This window comes from Erinaceus europaeus, chromosome 20, assembly GCF_950295315.1.
Source record: "Erinaceus europaeus chromosome 20, mEriEur2.1, whole genome shotgun sequence".
NCBI lineage: Eukaryota > Metazoa > Chordata > Mammalia > Eulipotyphla > Erinaceidae > Erinaceus > Erinaceus europaeus.
In genome coordinates, this window is record NC_080181.1 from 5,081,006 (window position 1) to 5,101,536 (window position 20,531).

At 45.0% G+C, this 20,531-nt stretch overlaps 1 long non-coding RNA gene across 1 annotated transcript in view; it reads right to left on the reverse strand.

The window, feature by feature from the left end:
- The window catches only part of LOC132534953 (uncharacterized), a 105,881-nt gene extending 92,106 nt beyond the window's left edge, over positions 1-13,775 (reverse strand). The window contains exon 1 of the long non-coding RNA XR_009546722.1: positions 13,647-13,775. This is a non-coding gene — a long non-coding RNA (uncharacterized LOC132534953). The remainder of the gene's footprint in view (positions 1-13,646) is intronic.
- Between the last annotated feature and the right edge of the window lie 6,756 nt (positions 13,776-20,531).

Sequence of the window (20,531 nt, forward strand, 5' to 3'; positions counted from 1 at the left end):
GGTCTAAGAGCTGAGACACCATTTGGTTGGTTACCTTTTTTTTTCTTCTTTTTCTGGAAAGTTCTTTTTAATTTTTTTTTGTTATCTATTTTCCACATATATGTGAAACTATCCAGTATTTTTCTCTTATCTCTTTACATCACTTGGTCAGTAAATAATTTTGAGTACTGTTCTTCATTTATTGCCATGCTTTTAAAATATTATTTTCCTTGCTGGCATAAGGTTCCAGCATTCTTTCAAAGAACAATTAGGCATTTTATGTTAGTAACATTTCAACTGACTATAAGAAAGCTATTGTCATTAAGATAAATGAGTATCCACTGAACGTTGGTTACTGAAAGAAACATGTGCATCAATCATTTTCCAAAGATTCAGTATTTAGTGAACTCATAAGTACTACAGATAAGACAGTTCTGCAGTCATCAGATTATATGGCTAGCTCAACTTCATCATTCTACCAGTGAGGAGACTCAGAGGATATATTCATAATGATCCTGAATAAGTCAGTGACACACATTTTCTAGTGCTTAAAACCTTTTAGGGCTAGGCAGTGGTGCATCTGACTGGTTATACACATTACAATGTGCAGTAATCTGGGTTCAAACCCCATCCCCATTTGCAGGCCAGACACTTCAGGAGCAGTAAAGCATGTCTACAGTGTCTAGCTTTCTCCTTTTCTGTCTCTCTCCTCCTAATTCTCTCTGCCCTATCAAATAAAAATAGAAAGAAAATAAGAAATGGGGGCCAGGTGGTGTCACACCTGGTTAAGCGCCTATATTACCAAGCGCTAGAACCCAGGTTTAGGGAGTCAGGTGGTAGCGCAGTGGGTTAAGCGCAACGCACATGGCGCAAAGAGCAAGGACCGGTGTAAGGATCCCAGTTCGAGCCCCCGGCTCCCCACCTGCAGGGGAGTCGCTTCATAGGCGGTGAAGCAGGTCTGCAGGTGTCTTGTCTTTCTCTCCCCCTCTCTGTCTTCCCCTCCTCTCTCCATTTCTTGCTTTCCTATCTAACAATGACGACATCAATCACAACAACAATAATAAGTACAACAATAAAACAACAAGGGCAACAAAAGGGAATAAACAAATAAAATAAATATTTTTTTTAAAAAAGAACCCAAGTTTGAGCCCTCACTCTCTACCTGAAGGGAGTTCTCTTCACAAGTGCTGAAGCAGGTCTGAATTTTTCTAACTTTCTCTCCCTCTCTCTTATCTCCCTGTCCTCTCTCAATTTCTTTCTGTCCTATCTCATTTAAAAAAAAATTCAGAAAAAAAATGGACTCCAAGAGCAGTGGATTTGTAGTGCTAGCACCAAGCCCCAGTGATAACACAGGTAGCAATAAAAAATAAAAATGAACTTTCTGAAATTAAGTTCATATTGATTATACAAAAATGCTTAGTTATCAAAAACTACCATTAACTCAACCTGGATTACTTTTTTTTCAAGAACTTCCATCACAAACCAAACAAAAACAGACCCTGTGTTCTGACCACAGAGCTACCAGAGGAAGAAATTACTGAAGAGAGAGAGGGGGCCCAGGGGATGTGGTAGAGCCATACTGGTGCTTAGGTGGTAGGCTTGGTGTGGTGAGATGCATTCTGAGGAGGTGTGAAATCACATTAAAACATAGAAAGTCTTGTAAACTAATGCTACCTCAATTATTTTTTTAAAAAAGAATTGCTATATCAAGATGATAAACTCCACCTCATACATCTCCATAGTATAAAGCTCTCGAACAAAATAAGCGCAGTCTGGAGCTGGAGCTAGTTCAGCCAATAGAACACAAGCTTTTCCAGCACAAGGACCATGGCTGAGGCCCTAGCAGCACATGGTTGCAGCATGAGCCTCCCTGGGAAAGCTCCATGGATGGTAGAGAGATGCTGTGGTGTCTCTCTCCTTTATGTATTTGTCACTCTTCCTAAAAGGTAAAGGGAGAAAAAAAATGGGCTAGGGAGAACATTAAGCAGTGTCTTGCATGCATTTGTTCTGTGGCGTGCCACATAAAAAGAAAAAAAAAGAAATTAAAAGTGATCTGTTGTTTTCAAAATACCAAGTGCTTCCAAATACTAGCTGCTAACACTTAATACTTAACTCAGTACTTAGTACTTAACTCAATACTCACTGTTCCCTCCAAGAAAACTTCCAGTGGTGGAGAAGTCATCTGCCAAAAGAAGACCTTGGTTAAATTTCAGTGTAATGGAAATGACTCTGGCAACCATTTCTTATTCTATGTTTCCTTTTTCCTTTGATAACCCCTGACAGTGAAATTAAATAACTCTGGGGAACAAAGGTGGTGGGGACACATGACACAGTTGCCCAAGTGCTTCCTAGATAGTACACCCGCATGCATCTGCTTCATAAGATCTCAGAGGAATGCCCCAGAATGCTTATATAACTTGTTAGAATTTGAAATGCATTCAGGTATACATGACATGAAGACATTCTGTTTCCAGTAGGTGTGTGCAGTGAAGTAATCTGGGAGGCTGAACACGTCGCTCATGTTTAGTTGAACTCTGGAGCTCCCCTGTACAAGGGCTTTACTTTTAAGAGAGGCAGGGGATTGTGTTGCCCAGATGAGAGAAGGACTCTCAGGTATGACAACCTCAGACACTGTAAGAACTGCACTACTTGGGTTGCTCTGAGCAGACTTTGGGGGGTGGATCTTTCTAGGCCCATATAATAGCACGAGCTTCACATGCACTAGCACTGGAGCATCATCATTTATTAACAATCTTGCTTGCAGCATTTTTGTCCTTGCTATTGGTCATCCCATATTTCCAGTGTCTAGTGCTTTCTTCCCCCTGGTTTTTCAGAGTCAATGCCACATTCAAAAAGAACAGGTACCTAATGTCTTTTTTAACCTTTATTTATTTATTGCATAAAGACAGCCAGAAATTGAGAGGGGAGGTGGAGGGAGGGAGAGAGAGAAAGGGAGAGGGAGGATGAGGGAGAGAGAGAGAGAGAGAGAGAGAGAGAGAGAAATAGGGCTGAAACACTGCTTCACCACTCACAAAGCTTTCCCCCCACAGGTGGAGACCAGGGCCTTGAACCTGAGTCCTTGAGCATTGTAACATGTGCCTCAGGACCCAGCCCTGGTACCTAATGTCTTCAAATGCTCGTGAATAACATTCATTCAGGCTCCTTTTACAAGTACAGATCTAACCACATTTCCAAGGTGGTCTGGTATAACTGCCCCTGATATGTGTACCAGATACTGTTCTAAGCTTTGTTGTTTCCTCATTGTGGATCTGAATGACAAACAAATCTAGGCCTGGCAAAGCCCATGTCAGGGTGTGTTCTATTTGAAATGCAGTTCTGTCGCCCAAGAGTATATAAACCAAATTGGGATTTTGAAAAGTTCAGAACTTCACTGTCACTCATTTAGATTTAGTTATGAAAGCGCCTCAATACCCTAAGCTCAACAATGCACTACAGACTATCAAAATAATGGCACACCTTCAGATCTAGTTTTATTCTACCTCCATTATCTTTTCTTATTTCTGAATAGGGCCTCTGACCCTCCTAGGGTGCCCAGTGCAGACATCTTTATTACTACTCAAATAACATAGACAAGGAACAGCACTGTTTTTCTCTAAAACTGTATCTCGGAGTGAGAATAATGTGCGCTTCTGTCTAAGATTAGGTCAGTATGAACGAACACAGCTCTCAGTACTTATGACTATATAGAAAAGTAAGATATGGGATTCTCACTGTTTGCTAAAATCTTCCTAAGCATTCAAGGCACTTGATGGAGTGCCTTTACCATGATTACAAGTCCCCCTTTTCAAAAGATTACACCCCAGCCACAGGCAACTATGGTGTTTGTGCATGCAAAAAGTGGAAATCAGATTTCTTCATAAAAGACTTCCATGAGAGGCAAGATACCTCCATTATATGGGAATGATAACTGGCAACCAAATTAGAGGAGGGAGTTGGGAAAATAGGGGGCTTGTGACTGATCCTCAAGGCATTTCAAAAGGAGGAAGGGGGAGATGATTGTGAGGCACCTGCACCAAGCTGAGGGGTGGGGAACTTGGGGTAATGGTAGAGAGTATCTGAACACTCAGAAGATACTTGTGCAGGTGGGGGGAGCCTCCCTGTGTACATCTCCTTTCTCAATTACTATTTCAAACCAAAGTTCCAGGGTGGCAAGACTTCCAGGACTTTGGGTGGGCTGCTTCCAAATCTAGGAGGAATGCAGTAGGCTTGCCAAGAGATGAGCTGCCCTTGCCCAAAAGAAAGGCATGAAGAGCAGTTCTTTATTTTTCTGTCTTCCACAGCACAATGAAAGCACACCCAAGGCCATGGAGACCTGTTCTCCAGGACAGCGTGACCTTTCATGCTGAAGTCTATGTCGAGAACTGGGCAGAGTCTGCCTCTCAAGCTATATATCCAGTTTAGGGCATTCTAGAAAATGCTCTACTCCACACTAGGGTTTTTTTTTTCCCTTGTGAGGTTGTATTAGTGCAAACCTTTGTGTATGATATTAAGAGATTTTGAAAAGGTCCAGTGTTCCTTTATGTAATGCTTTCGTACTGCTTTTAATCACTTGTCAGCAAACATAGGTTTAGTTATTCTCCTTAATTTTAAAAGATTTATTTCTGGTGGTGGTAATTGTACCCCTCTTATCCTATGGTTTTGTCAGTGTTTCCATTTTATAAATTAAAAAAATTAAATTGAAAAAAGATTTTATGTGAGTGGGGGGAGAGACAGAGAGACAAGGGAAGAGACAGAGACAATAACAGCACATATACTATGCCAAGGAGTAAACTAAGGACCTTAAGTTGGCAAGTCCAAAATTGCCACAATTCACCACACTACTACCTGGGCAGCTCTTTGTAATTTTCACGGCAAAGTCCTGACTGAAGATTGTTAAAGCATTCTAGAAGACATGATGCATTAGGATTCATGGAGTGAGTCTTGTCAGATTATTGACCCTGATGAGCATGAGGCTCCGTGCAAATAAACATGGATTTGGATGGGGTGGAGGTTGGGGTGAGTACACATACTACCATGTGCAAAGATGCAGGTTCAAGCCCCCACTCCCTCCTATAGAGGGGAAGCTTCATGAGCAGTGAAGCAAAGCTGTGGGTATCTTTCTTTCTCCCTTTCTATTTCTCCCTTCCTCTCAACCTCTCTGCCCTATCAAATAGAAAGAGAGAGAGAGAGAGAGAGAGAGATCCATTCAGCCATCAGGAATGTTGGATTCATCGTGGAAACCAAACCTCATAAATAACCATCAGGGCATATATATATTTCATTTAGACACTGTGCCATATATATTGTATAAATGAAAATTTGGCCAAAGTGAAGTGGTTCACTTAATGAAAATTTATGACAAATAATTAATTAATTAATGAAAATTGTGCTTGCTACAGATGGTAAGAAGATAAAAGAAGTGATACTAAAATGGACCGTTTCATTCGAGTATGTATTATCAGCGTATTCCGTGCTGATATACTACTTCCTTTGGAAATTGTTTTAAAGCTGAGACTCTGATGGCCTGTCTTGCTTTCTAAAAGGGGGCTTAACAGATGTAATTACATGTTGATGCAGTCAGATGCAGGTGTGTTGTCATGAAGCACTTATATGGCTAAAGAACATCTGGCTCTTGGCCAGTTGGGCGGTAGCACAGTGGGTTAAGTGCACATGGCACAAAACACAAGGACCGGCACAGGGATTCCGGTTCAAGCCCCCAGCCCCCTACCTGCAGGGGGGTCGCTTCACAGGTAGTGAAGCAGGTCTGCAGGTGTCTATCTTTCTCTCCCCCTGTCTTCCCCTCCTCTCTCCATTTCTCTCCTATCCAACATCTGTGACGACAACAACAATAATAACAACAATAAACAACAAGGGCAACAAAGGGGGAAAAAAAGAACATCTGATCATCCTCACTGAATGCAGGACTTACCTAGCTCCACAGGCTGGGTCTTTCTGTCTCAGTTATTGGTACAACAATGGGAGTAGAAAAGAGTCAGATGGCAGAAACTACAAAGGTTGGAACATGCAACCACCACTACAGAAAGTGAACATATTCATGGCAAACCCTAAATGCTTTGTCCTGCTGGTCAGTGTTTGTTGACTTACACAACTCTCCAAAGCCATCCTACATCATGTTCAGATTGAATAAGCGCATCCTCAGATCTGTAGGTGCCAGAAACTACCAGGTGTGCTTACCTCCTTTATAAAGAGCAGTACCCCTCATCCTTCAGACCAGGCTTTATTTCACTGTGATTCAGTCACGGCCTGGGGGAATGTGGCTCTCACTTTGGAGTCACATAATCCTGTACAGGCCAGCTAATCTGTCTTAGACAAGACTTTGGCTCTTGCTTTGTTGTGTTCTCTTTGCCCCTTTTGTAAAATCTCCAACAGACACAATCAGCGGTTCTCAAGCAGGTGATTTTATCCCACTGGCATCACCTGCAGAGATCTGTGATTGTCAGAGTGGTGCAAGTGGTATGGGCATCAAGTAGGAAGAGGTCATGCTGCAAACAACCTCGAATACACTGGGAAGCCTCCCTCCCCTATCCTCCAACAGGGCGGTTTCTGGCCCAGAGTGTTTGCAGTGCTGAGGCTGCAGCCTGGAAAGAGACGCAGCACCGAAGGAGAACAAAGAATTTACAAGACTGAAGTCCAGAGTTCAGCCCCCAGCATTGCATATGCTGGAGTGATGCTTTGTCGTGATATATATTTAATTCATGCTATTTTCATTAAGTGCTGAGGTTGAGAAACTGGGCAATATGAAAAAAAATAGGTAGGTACATAATGAAAGATTAAATCTTTAATTCACAGTAGCTCCTAGTAAAAAAGAACTGAAGCATTTTAGACTGCATCCATTTGACAATCAAAAAAATAAATAAAATAAAAAATTGGTAGGGGGATGAGCAGTGGACAGAGTTCCACTTACCACATATTTATTAAACATTGAGTTATATGCCAAATACTGTCTGTGAAGATATAAAAGCTAATAAGATACGGTTGCTGTCCTCCAGAAGTTTAAACTCAAGGACAGACTGGGTAGACATTCACTTTTTTAAATTTCTTTGTTGGGGAATTAATGTTTTACATTCAACAGTAAATACAATAGTTTGTACATGCATAACATTTCCCAGTTTTCCACATAACAATACAACCCCCACTGGATCTTCTGTCATCCTTCATGGACCTGTATTCTCCCCACCACCCACCCCAGAGTCTTTTACTTTGGTGCAATATGCCAGTTCCAGTTCAGGTTCTACTTGTGTTTTCTCTTCTGATCGTTTTTCAGCTTCTGCCTGAGAGTGAGATCATCCTGTATTCATCCTTCTGTTTCTGACTTATTTCACTTAACATGAATTTTTCAAGGTCCATCCAAGATCGGCTGAAAACAGTGAAGTCACCATTTTTAATAGCTGAGTAGTATTCCGTTGTGTATATAGACCACAACTTGCTCAGCCACTCATCTGCTGTTGGACACCTGGGTTGCTTCCAGGTTTTGGCTATTATAAATTGTGCTGCTAAGAACATATGTGTACACAGCTCTTTTTGGATGGATGTGTTAGGTTCCTTTAGGATGTATCCCCAGGAGAGGAATTGCAGGGTCATAGGGTAGGTCCATTTCTAGCCTTCTGAGAGTTCTCCAGACTGTTCTCCACAGAGGTTGGACCAATTGACATTCCCACCAACAGTGCAGGAGTGTTCCTTTGACCCCACAACCTCTCCAGCATTTGCTGCTGCTTCCTTTTCTGATATATGACATTTTCACAGGAGTGAAGTAGCATCTCATTTTATTGTTGTCTTTATTTATTTGCATTTCTCTGACAATCAAAGACTTGGAACATTTTTTCATATGATTCTTGGCCTTTTGGTTCTCTTCTGTGGTGAATATTCTGTCCATGTCCTCTCCCCATTTTTGGATGGGTTATTTGTTTTCTTGTTCTTGAGTTTGGAACTAGACATTCATTTTTTCATGGTGTGTTAGCATTGCTATAAAGATCTCACCCAGGAGGTCAAGGAACTCTGTCTGCGGAGGCACAGAGGCTTATAGTTATGAAAAACTTCAAAAATAACTTTGTATAGTTAGGAATTCTGACTACAACTTGATATTTATCGTGACCTAGTCGAATGTTAGCCTATTGAATTTTTAATGTGCTTATTCATAGTGTAACTTTTTAAAAATGTCTTTATTGGTAGATTAATGGTTTACAGTTGACAGTAAAATACAATAGTTTGTACATGTGAAACATCTCCCATTTTCCACATAACAATTCAACCCCCACTAGGTCCTCCTCTTCCATCATGTTCTAGGATATGAATGCTGCCCACCACCCCAGAGTTTTTTACTTTGGTGTAATACACCAACTCCAGTTCAAGTTCTGCTTAAGTGTTTTCCCTCCTGATCATAGTGTACTTTCTAATAGACTGTTTAAATTCCAGAATTCACTTTAAAAATCATTTATATGGCCCTATGCTTTTATCAAGTGTGGACAAACTAAAAGATGTTCTTCTTTCTCAGTGTGTGTGTGTGTGTGTGTGTGTGTGTGTGTGTGTGTGTGGTGTAGTGTCATAAGACTGAGTTAAAAGCCTTTGTTCCCCTGTACATTGGCTACCCCCACGTCACATATATCATATAAGTTCTTAAAATGTTGCTAATGCATTCACCACAGTCCTTTGTAATGAAATCCAAGACTTATGGTCAGTTTATCCAGATATCTTCATTTCCTCAGCAACTTTTACATCTGGATAATCTTTAGTAACCTTTAGTGTTTAAGTAGTAGCATTCATGAAATACAACAGCATTTCCTCAAATTTGAGGAATAAATAGTTACTGAGAGAATCAGTGGAGAATTCACGGATTATGTGTATGTTGGGTTGTTATCCTAGGCACTGGCTCTACAAATGTTTAAGGTGAAGAGACAGACAAATAAAGAAAGGATATGGTCACTTTACTGTGTGTGCTTCCCATCTCTTACCTTTATCCACCCAGTTGCCATGTTTACAGTGTGTGTGTGTGTGTGTGTGTGTGTGTGTGTGTGTGTGTGTGCAGGGAGCAGGCCTGCTGAGACAGGGAGGCACCCAGATCTTTTCCAATATGACACCTTGAAGTTTACATTTAAATGTTCCTTTCAGAGAGGTTCTCTGCAGAAATCAGGATGGGCTTATGGTAAATAGTTTTGAGAAATGTTGCGATACATTTTTGCTCCCTCCTGAAAATTCTTAATACTCTGAATTGTCCTGAGGATACTGAAAAGTCCTAAAGTCAAAATGGCTTAACTTTAAAATCCCTATGCCTGTTATTAACTTTATAATCCCTATGCCTGTTATCTGGTTTGACATTTTCAAAATTAGTTTGACAACTATTAAGAGATAGAGTGAGGCATATCAAGCTGGAAGAACTGAAGTGGAGCAGAAAGGGCAGTCTTGGGCTGAAGTGGTTAGGGGAGCATGGGCAGCGAGGAGGCCTGACTTTTGGACAGGTGCAGAGAAAGAGCAGAAGCAGAAGGAAGAAACCCTTTCATGGAACTGAAAATTTACAACTGAAAGCCTATAGGCTGTTTGTGATTGGTTCTGAGATTTTGGTGTTGCTCTCTGGAGGCTGGTAGGGGTTTAGCTATTGCTTTGCTGAGTAGACCACCAGGACCTTAGAGCCACCTCCTGGTTTAATTAATCTAATACCATAGAACCATTTTTTTAACATCTCAAAGAACCAGCATTCCACAATAGATGTATTGGAGAGTATGAAGTGAGTGTGGGACCCAGCCCTCACAGGGAGGCACTAAAGAAGATGCACATAAATCCTGGGAGCAGCCTCAGGGGACTCTAGGATGAAGGCCTCAGCACCGCTAGTTGGTTCCCTCATGATTGATGTCGGTCAAAGTGAAAGTGACCAGTGCCCAGTATGTCAAAGAGACACTCACCTTGGCATATTTCCACCAATACCCCCTCCCTCTCCCAGTTTCTACAACCACAGTGGCCCCCCAGAGTATTACTTCCTGTTCCATCACAAAAGTCCTCGGCAGGGTGAATCCCAAGACCTTATCAGAACCAGAAATGATTCTTCTAGGGTGGGCCATCTGTGGCAGAATCCTTGTGGCTCTCAAGTGGGCCACCTACCACACACTCCCAGGAATGGAAGTAGAGGGAGGGAGAGACCACACAGGAATAGGGCCAGCAAGCTTGGCTTTGTATTAATGACTGCCAGTTCCAGCTGACTTGCAATGGGAGGTAAAATGCAAACTCTCTGGCCTGGAGGCCTGGACTGGAACTCACATTCTCCAGTCCCTGCTGTAGTCAGTTAGAATTTATAGCACTGCTGTGCAGGGGAGCTATGCAGAGAAGCAGAATTCTGACTCGAGAGTATAGGGGTAGGATGAGGACAGAAAACTCGTTATCTGTTATTTACAAAAGATTTGGGGAATGGATTCAAGGCTAATTCCTCAAGAAAAGCTAGTCTTGGTGTCTCTTCCTCAGTCAGGGTTTTTCTTTTCCCTCACAGACTAACATCAAAAGGCTTCTCCTATATTAACCTGGGCACTCCAAAAAGCACATGGATGCACCAGAGACACAGGGAAGTGCTAGGAAGGATGAAGAGGAGGGACACTGAGGGGCTGCGGAGCAGCCTACCATGAAGGGCAGAGGGAAGGACAGCTGGGTGGGAGGGGACTCCACACACTGCAGTGCCACCGTGGAAGGTTCCGGCTGGGGTGGGGGAGGTGGTCATGACTACGGAAGCCGTCTATTTTCTCACAAGAGTGGGCCTGTCCTCTAGTCCCACTGGCTGTGCCTGATCCACTTTGGCGACTTGGTGGCTGTGATAGAACCCAGCTCTCACAACAGGCAATTTGGGGCACATGGTTGCTTGGCAGCCCAGTCACGTGCTCCAGATGGGGAGCTGGCTTTTTAGCAGCTGTGCATTTAATTCTCTGTTGCACAGTGCCAGGTGTCTGACTGGCGATTCTCCCTCTGGCACTCATCATCAGCCCCACGCAGTCTTTTTCCACCACTGGCCAGAGTGGACAGCGGCCCACACTGTCAGCCAGTGTGCTAGCTAAGGGGCGGGGCTGCATGTCCCATAGCCTCGACTGGCTGGCCTCAGTCTCTCTCCAAGCTGAGGTCTTATTTTATTTTACTCAGGGTTATCACTGAGGCTCGGCACCTATATTATGAATCTGTTGCTCTCAAAACTCAGTTTTCTTTACCTCCCTCTCTCCCTTCCTCCCTTCCTCCTTTCCTTGCTCTCTCCCATTTTCCTATCTGATGAGACAGAGAGAGAGGGAGAGGGAGGGAGAGAGAGAGACCTGCAGACCTGCAGACCTGCTTCATTGCTCATGAAAAGTTCCCCCTGCAGGTGGAGACTAGGGCCTTGAATCCAGGTCCCTGCACATGGTACAGCACACATTCAACTATGTCCGCCACCACCTGACCCCAAGCTGGAGGTCTTTTATGTCACCTGGCTCTGTGCTCCCACCGCTGGAAGGGTTGTTTCTAGCACTCCAATGGCTTAGCAGGTGTTGTTTCTTTCTTCTGGTAGACGTGACTCAGTCTTACACTGGGGGAGGGAAGTCCACAAGTTCCTGACCCGTGGACTCCTACAAATCCCTGAGACAGCAGGTCCCTGAGTGTGTTTCCCCAGGGTCCTAGTCTGTTTCTGTCCGATCACCCTGCTGTTACTGATGTGATGGGCCTGTGGATGTCCCATCTACGGCATCCGGTATTGCACTGTCACAACAGCATCTGAGGACAGAACTACTGAGAGGCAACACTCATTATCCCTCCCCAGTAAATGTAAAGTTTCTAGGTTGTTTTTTCTAATTTAAATAGAAAAACTTAGCTACCCTGTGAGTAGCTGCACCCTGTGTGCATGAAGTCTAGCTGCACCCTGTGTGCGTGAGGTCTTCTCAGTCTGCCTGAGCAGTGGCACCGCATCCATATCCTTGAGGTGTTTCATGGTGGCACCATCTCTCCTGGGCTGAGATGCCTCAGTCAGTTCCACATCTGCCTCCAACTCAGGCCTGAGAACTGAGCAAGGGACTTCAACTTCTTATTGGGGTAATGGTCCTCAGGCCCTTACTCTTCTGTATTTCCTTGGTGGGGAGGGGTTGGCGGTGTAGATTCTTAGAACACCATTTTGGGCCGGCATGTATTCTGCTCCTAGTTGTCACATGCTTAGCTAGCCATCTCCCAGACCCGCTGTTGACCAAGTCCCTTGGCTGTCCCAGCCCTGACAATCTCACGGGTAATTATGACCTGGCTTCTGCCAGGTGAGCACTCCCTTCATAAGCTGAGTCCTCCAGCAACACTCTCCCCTCCCTAAGGAGTTTCTACAGGTTTCCCATGGGGGACTTGGGCTTGCACCCCAGGTCTTGGGCTCAGTAAGGTGTGTTGTCTATCAGGTAAGCTGTCTCCCAACCTCTGAAAATGCTTAGCTGTAAAGATCAAAGGTTTGAGCATCCTGGGAGATGGCTCAGTGGGTAAAGCACTGGACTTCCAACATGAGGTCCTAGATATAATCCCTGGCATTGCCATGTGTCAAAATGATGATCTGGCTCTCCACCTGTCCTCACAAACATTTTTAAAAATTGAATATTAAGTTTTAGTAGCATCAGTATTCAGTTTACTAAGAACAGTAAGATGAATCTGAGCAATAAGAAAACAGAAATCGAGAGTGAGTAGTGCAGCAGCCCCGGCTCCCCACCTGCAGGGGAGTCGCTTCACAGGCGGTGAAGCAGGTCTGCAGGTGTCTGTCTTTCTCTCCCCCTATATTTCTCTCCCCATTTCTTCTTCTTTCTCTTTGCATCACTTCTTCAGCAGAGGTGAGCCCGGGGTTCACATCTCAGACAACCACAGGGAGTAGCACACAAAGGGCAGCTTCACAGTGAAGCAGTGTGGTGTTGTCTCCCAGCACCCTGCCTACCTCCCTCAATTAAAAAAAAAAAAAGCCAAAAGCAGTGGAATTAGACAGGCAAGGGAAAAAAAAAAACTCGGCAAAAAAGCCTGGAGGAAAAAATATACAAACTGAACAGAGAGGCCAGTTGGTGGTGCACCTACTTAAGCGAGCGCACACTACAGTGCACAAGGATGAAGGTTCAAGCCCCCAGGCCCCACCTGCAGGGGGAAACTTCACGAGTGGTGAAATGGAGCTTCAGATGTCTCTCTGTCTCTGTCTCTCTCCCTATCTCCTCCTCCCCTCAATTTCTCTATGTCTTTATCCAATAATAAATAAATATTAAAAAATCAAACTAAACACTGAGAAAATACTCTTATCTAAAGTTATTATGAATACTTTCTAAAATATGCAAAAAGCATTTGACTAGGTAAACAAAATTAATTTTTTGGAGGGAGGGACTTATGCCAGTGCTGGGGACTGAACCTGGGAACTCTGGTGCCCTGGGCATGAAAATTCTCTTTTGCTACCTATGACATTATCTCCCCAGTCCAATGTGGATGCATTCTTTTTTTTTTTTTTTCCTCCAGGGTTATTGCTGGGCTCGGTGCCTACACCATGAATCCACCACTCCTGGAGGCCATTTTTCCCCCCTTTTGTTGCCCTTGTTGTAGCTTCGTTGTGGTTATTATTATTGCCCTTGTTGACACAATTCGTTGTTGGATAGGACAGAGAGAAATGGAGAGAGGAGGGGAAGACAGGGAGAGGGAGAGAGAAAGACAGACACCTGCAGACCTGCTTCACCGCCTGTGAAGCGACTCCCCTGCAGGTGGGGAGCCGGGGGCTCGAACCGGGATCCTTACGCCGGTCCCTGCGCTTTGTGCCACATGCGCTTAACCCACTGCGCCACTGCCCGACCCCCGTGGATGCATTCTTAAGGAAATCATAATTGATTTCAAGTTGTTTGGATAACCTGTTTATTTCCTCTAAGGCCACTGATCTATTTGGGTTCTTATTTACTTACTGATTACCATAGGGCTAATCAGTGGGGCTCAGTGCCTACAGTGTGACTCCAGCAGCCATCCCCCTCGCCTCTAATTTCTTCTGGTAGAGATAAACAGAGAGAGGGAGAGGAGATAAAATGAGAGACACCTCAGCATTGTTCAGCCAGTTGGGGTGATCCCTGATGTCGAGGGCCAGGGCCTTGAGTCTTCATGCATGGTAACATATGCACTCTACCAGGTGTGCCGCCACACAGCCTCCTGCTCAGGTTTTCTCAGAGTTCACTCCGCAATATCCTTGACCCCTACAAGATTTCAGGCAGAGAAGTCGTGATTAATCCCCGCGCACGAGAGATTAGTGTAGCCTTCGAGGGTTCAGGCCCCTCTCCTCAGTCTGTAAGCAGAGTGTTGGGCCTAGCTGTTGAGAAATGCACACCACCAAAGGAGGATGGTGGTGGCTTTGACTAGCGGAGTGGCAGTGAAGTTCTAAGGATGTGCACTCACTATGGCAGTGGAGGCTTCGCTGTGCTTGCGTCTCTACCTCCCTCTGTCTCTGTCTCTGTCTCTGTCTCTATCTGAAGGGAAGAGTTGTCCCAAAAGGTAAAACTGCAACTGTGAGGTCCACATATACATTTCCACATATACAATTTCAAGATTGTCAAACCAGTAAAGTGATTTTAAAAAGTTAAAACTATTTTGACTTTAGGACTTTTCAGCATCCTCAGGACAATTAAGAGTATTGTGAATCTTCGGGAGGGAACAAAATTGTATAACGTTTCTCAAAACTGTTTACCACAAGTCCATCCTGATTCCTGAGGGAACCTCTCTGAAAGCAACACTTATGTGCAAACTTGAATGTTCCCTGCTGGAAAGACCTGGGTGCCTCCCATCAAGGGTGTCTCCACTGGCCCGCTCCCTCAAGTTTGGCTAGCCAGAGAAGCAGGACTGGGCTCAGTTTGATTTTGCAGTCCTGGATACTTGGCTGCAGTGAGGAGTTGTTTACCTCAGCCTTCAGCTTTTAAGTGTTGCATACTGTGAGGTGAGCACTTCATAATGTTAGTTCACCACCTCCTCCCTCACTCGGTTGGGTCCCATCAGAATGCAAAGCTTCCATGCTGAGGGAAGCAGGTCGTAGTTTGAATTCATTTGGCAGTGGAGAATATTGGATGAGGTCCCTGAACAACTCACTTGGCAACACTGAAACTTGAAGCATTTGCCAAATCAGCTGCCCTGTGTATGAGGCACTGTGATAAGCACACGTTCTCCGCTGTGTTGTAGCCTAGTGCACCTTGCCATTAGATGTTGAAGACCCCTCCAGGCTGTGTGTACTTTGGGGGCCCTGCCCCACCCCTGTGTTCTGGTCAGTCATGATCTTGTAACCTGCTAGTCTGAGAGGTTCTCAAGTCACCTGGAAAGAGAAGTCACTGGGCACCCCAGATTTTGGCAAAGATTGTAGATTTGTTTAGAAAAGGCACCCACTAAAAGCTGAGTATGGACTTGATCTCAGCAAATGAGAAAAACCTAGCTCCACGCTCCACAGGGAGTAAATAGTGTGTGCAGGTAAAGAAGGACTAAAGATAAATAAGGCCTTGGGGTAGAAAACCTAAAGGGATTATAGAAAGGCAGGCAGGAAGTCAGCCCGCATAGGGGCGAGAGGCTTCCACATTTACAGTGGTTCTCAAGCCAGTCCCCATTGTCCATGATAGGCCCGTTCACACTGTGCTCTGCTTAGTCCTTGTGGTGTGCACGGGTGGAGATGGGTGGGCATTGTGTTGGGTCTGCGCTTACTGGTCTTTAACAGCCATCTCTCTTCATGCTGACTCATGGTCTCTAGCATCTTGGGTATTAGGGGATAAACACACAGATAGTGGGTTAAGATTGGTGTCTTAACACTTTTAAGTATTTAAAAAATATTTACCTGTTGGTTAATTCGAGAGGGAAAGAGAGAAACCCAGAACATCACTCTGGTGCAAGGGGGTTGAATTTGGGACCTTATGTTTGATATTCCAAGGCTTTCTCCACTGTGCTACCTTCTTCTTTCTTCTCCCTCCTTCTCTCCTTCCTTCCTTCCTTCCTTCCTTCCTTCCTTCCTTCCTTCCTTCCTTTCTCTCTTTCATTGCTATCAGGGCTCAGTGCAGATGAATCCACTGCTCCAGTGGCCATCCCCCCCCTTTCTATTTTTTTTTTTTTTGGATAGAATAGAAAGAAATTGAGAGGGGAGCAGGACCTCTGGAAGCTGGGTCCTTTTTCTCATGGTAATAGCTTAACGGGGTGCAGCTCTAACCAGCCCCTGCATTACTTATTGTGTTTTTGGCCTGGGTGGATATGAAGGAGAAATAATTGCTTGTATGCAGCAGACATGCCTTAGAGCAATGCAAAAAAAGATGACTTTGTAACAGCAAGACTTTTCTCCCTCTGCTCCTGTCTCCTAGCTGGCCTGCCTCAACCTGATCGCTTTAGAGTGAGCATATGTCACATTCTCCTTGAAATTATCCTCAGTGTGACAGAAGCAAGGGAGACAGCTTAAGATGTAACTGATACAGCAAATCTCAGGGACGTGTCTTGAGTCAGCTGCACCCTGTCTGGAGCATCTCTGCTAATGTCCAGACACTCTGAGGTGCTCTCTGACAGTTAATCATGATTCTGTTTCTACATAGTCCACTACCCAGGGGAGACCAGTCCCAGGGGCTGCCCGGGAAGAGAAAGGTGTTGCTGCCACCCAGTGGGATATTCAGGTATTACAGCAGTATCTTCAAAATCTCAGTGAATTTTCTTCATATGACATTGAGGGTCTCCCCTACACACACACACACCTTCAATAATGTGTATTTGCCTATTACCTCCTCCAAGTTAGGATTGGAAGGCATTGACTATTACAAGAATGTGGGGTTTTTCTTGACACACAAACCTGTTTTCCATTCCTGTGTTGTGGGGGTGGGACGGGTGGCTAAGCTGTTAGGGAGAAAGGACAGAAAAAGTGATAAAAGAACATGTTAACGGGCTTGGGCTGTAGCGCACCAGTTTAAGCGCACGTGGCGCAAAGGGCAAGGATGGGAGTAAGGATCCCAGTTCGAGCCCCCAGCTCCCCACCTGCAGGGGGTCACTTCGCAAATGGTCAAGCAGGTCTGCAAGTGTCCATCTTTTTCTCCCCCTCTGTCTTCCCCTCCTCTTTCGATTTCTCTCTGTCCTGTCCAACAATGATGATAGCAATAACAACAACAATAATAACAACAACAACAATAAACAACAAGGGCAACAAATGGGAAAAAATGGCCTCCAGGATCAGTGGATTGATAGTGCAGGCACTGAACCCCAGCGATAACCCTGGAGGCAAAAATAAATAAATAAAAATTTTAAAACATGGTAAGAACAACTAGAAGATGCTTGAAGATGTCAGGAAACCCTATGTGTTAGATGTTGTTAAGTGACTCAGCTACCTGGAACTCTTACTGAGCCCTGTTCCTAGGGGAAAGGTGGGCACTTAATGGTTTGCACAGGGCAACAACAGAGGCCAGGCAGTGGTGCACCTGGGTTAAGCACTCACATTACAGCATGCAAGGACCCAAGATCAAGCCCCTGGTCCCCACCTATATGGGGAAAAGCTTCACAAGTGGTGAAGCAGGGCTGCAGGTGTCTATCTCTCCCTCCCCACTCAATTTCTCTCTGTCTATCTAGTAAAAACAAACACTAAAGGGCAAGAACAGTCTTGCTTGATATTTTTAATAAGATTATCTTTTTTAATGTTCAAAGGAAATAAAATAACAATCACTAACAATTTTGAAAGAGAAATAAATAATAAAATAAAGTTAGGCATTGGGTGTCAGGCGGTAGCACAGCGGGTTAAGCGCACGTGGAGCTAAGTGCAAGGACAGGCGTAAGGATCCCAGTTCAAGCCCCCGGCTCCCCACCTGCAGGGGAGTCGCTTCACAGGCGGTGAAGCAGGTCTGCAGGTGTCTTATCTTTCTCTCCCCCTCTCTGTCTTCCCCTCCTCTTTCCATTTCTCTCTATCCTGTCCAACAACAACAATAATAAAAATAACCACAACAATGATAAAAAAAAATAACAAGGGCAACAAAAAGGGGGAAAATAGCCTCCAGGAGCAGTGGATTTGTGGTTCAGGCACCGAGCCCCAGCAATAACCCTGAAGGCCAAAAAAAAAAAAGTTAAGCATGACTCTTAATGCCCCTCCCACCTTGCCCTGTGTGTGTGTGTGGGGGGCACAGTTGTTCTGGGGAGGGGGAGCCTGCCTGCAGCAGCTGCAGCCATGGCAGGGAAGCTAAGTAAGATGATTAGAAAAGAGTCAAAAGCTACAGACACAGCAATAGGGCAGTACACAAAACGTGCATGCCTGACACCTCAGAGGCCCCAGCTTTTATTCCTGGCATCATCATATAGTAGAGGTAAGCAGTGCTCTCTCATGACAATGATAAATAAATATGAAACCAAGGAGCTGGTGGGCGAAAGCACAAATCACACAAGCAGTCTGCATAACAGTAGATATCTGTGCCATTTGCATAGGGGCAGAGCTCCTCCAGTGTGCCCTGGCCCTGCCCTGCCAAAGGCTTAGCTTCAGAGAAATTAAGAGGGGAGGGGTAGATAGAAAGGGAGAGAAAGACACCTGCAGACCTGCTTCACCGCTTATAAAGAGACCCTCCTCCACAGGTGGGGAGCAGGGGCTCAAACCTGGGTCCTTGCACAGGTCCTTGTGCATAGTACTGTGTGCTTGACTGGGCACACCACTGCTGGTCCCCTTTCTGATCATTTTATTGGAGGAAAAATTAGACTTCTGTGGTAGAAATTCATTTGCATTCCTTTGAATGGTGTTTGCTCCATGAACAGTGAAGTTTTCTATGATTATCCTGCTGTAGGTCTCTTATCTGTTCTGCATCTTTGTCTATTATTCATTCATCTGTTGTCATCATTCTCCCTCTAGCTGGTCACATGGATATGACTTGTGCACTGACTGCTGTATTCAGCCAGCCCTGGAGGTTGCAGGCCATCTCAATCTCACTTCCTCTGTGCCTAGCACAGTGCCACATACTAAGATTGCCGTTGATGCTTGTTAGATTTCATCAAGTTGAGGCAAGCAGGGTAGGCAGGGAGTAGGGGAGGGAGAGGTGTAAAAGCTCCTTTCTTTTCACTTTTAGGAGGCAAACAGGGACAAAGAATCATTAAGCTTCATTTTCCCACCTGCAGCCTGAGTCTGTCCACTCCAGCAGAGTCTACGCAGACATGTAAGCACTAATCACACACCCTACCTCCTTTTCAACTCACTCAGAAAACCCAGGCTCGGGGGGAGGGAGCAAAAAAATAAATAAATAAAAATTAAAATTAAAAAAAAAAAAAAGAAAACCCAGGCTCTACCTCCATAGTTTATGGCCTGAACAAGCCAATCTGGGTTTGTACCAGCCACCAGCTGCTCCTCGTCCTTGTCAGATAGAGAAATAGATACATGACCTATAGCTGTCACAAACTACCAGTGCTCGTGCTGCGCAGAGTAGTACAAGCTGTCCTTTCTTCTCTCAACAGCCAATCAACCTGGATGTGGAAAACCCATTAGGGCATCTTTGCTGAGCCTCTCCTACCTTGCCCATGCTCTCACTGCATCCCTACAAGCCTTCTCAGGCCCACCCTTTCTTCTGTTCACTGAACTGGAGCAGGGCACTGCCAGCACTGCTTTATCACTAATGTCCCCCCTCCACTGTTCATTCTCACTTTCCCCTGGCCCAGATTTAGCTATTACATCTAATTAGAGCCAGCTCCTCTCTTCTGTATTCATCAGGCGCTTGTGAGGCACCTGCTGTGAGAATGAGGCTGTGCTTGTCATCACCTGCAGGGACAGGATTCAGCTTGACCCTCAGCATACTTCTAGCGTTTGCCCTTCTTCCGTAGCCAGTCAGCAGCGTCAGGTTGAGCCTGATGTAAAGTTTTGAGACCTCCTTTGAATCTGGAGAGGTGGCAGTCATTGACTATGTGGGTCATAGTCTGTAGCCGCAGGGGCAGTTCGGGTCGTCTCTGGCTCCCCAGCGATGGAACATAGCAGTGCACCGGCCATGGCCTGTTCGATAGCGATTGAGGAGGGCCCAATCATAACGTGCTAGGTCAAAGCCGGGTTGACGCTTGCAGGGGTCTGTGATGAGGTGTTTGTTCTTTACCTCAGCTGACTGCCAACTCTGTTTCCAAGAGTCTGGAACAGAGAAGTTCAGTGTAGGCGTAGGGGACCAGATTGGGTGATGAGACGTCAAGCATTGGACAGGGTGGGCGAAGATATCCGCGTATATGGGCAGGTCCGGTCGAGCGTAGATGTGGGAAATGAACTTAGATGATGCCGCATCCCGACGAATATCTGGCGGAGCGATGTTGCTAAGAACTGGCAGCCATGGAACCGGGGTGGAACGGATGGTTCCAGAAATTATCCTCATGGAGGAATATAATTTGGAATCAACCAAGTGGACATGGGGGCTACGGAACCATACTGGGGCACAGTATTCTGCAGTGGAATCAGCATACTGATGCATAGAAAGAACACAATATCATAGGGGGGTCAAGGGGAAGTGGGGGTCTCCTTGTTACTGGTGGGCACATTTAAACAGATTTCATGTGTCCACTCACCCACCCACCCACTCACTCACTCCTCACTCCTCCAGTCAGCGCGTTTTAAATGCTCTGAG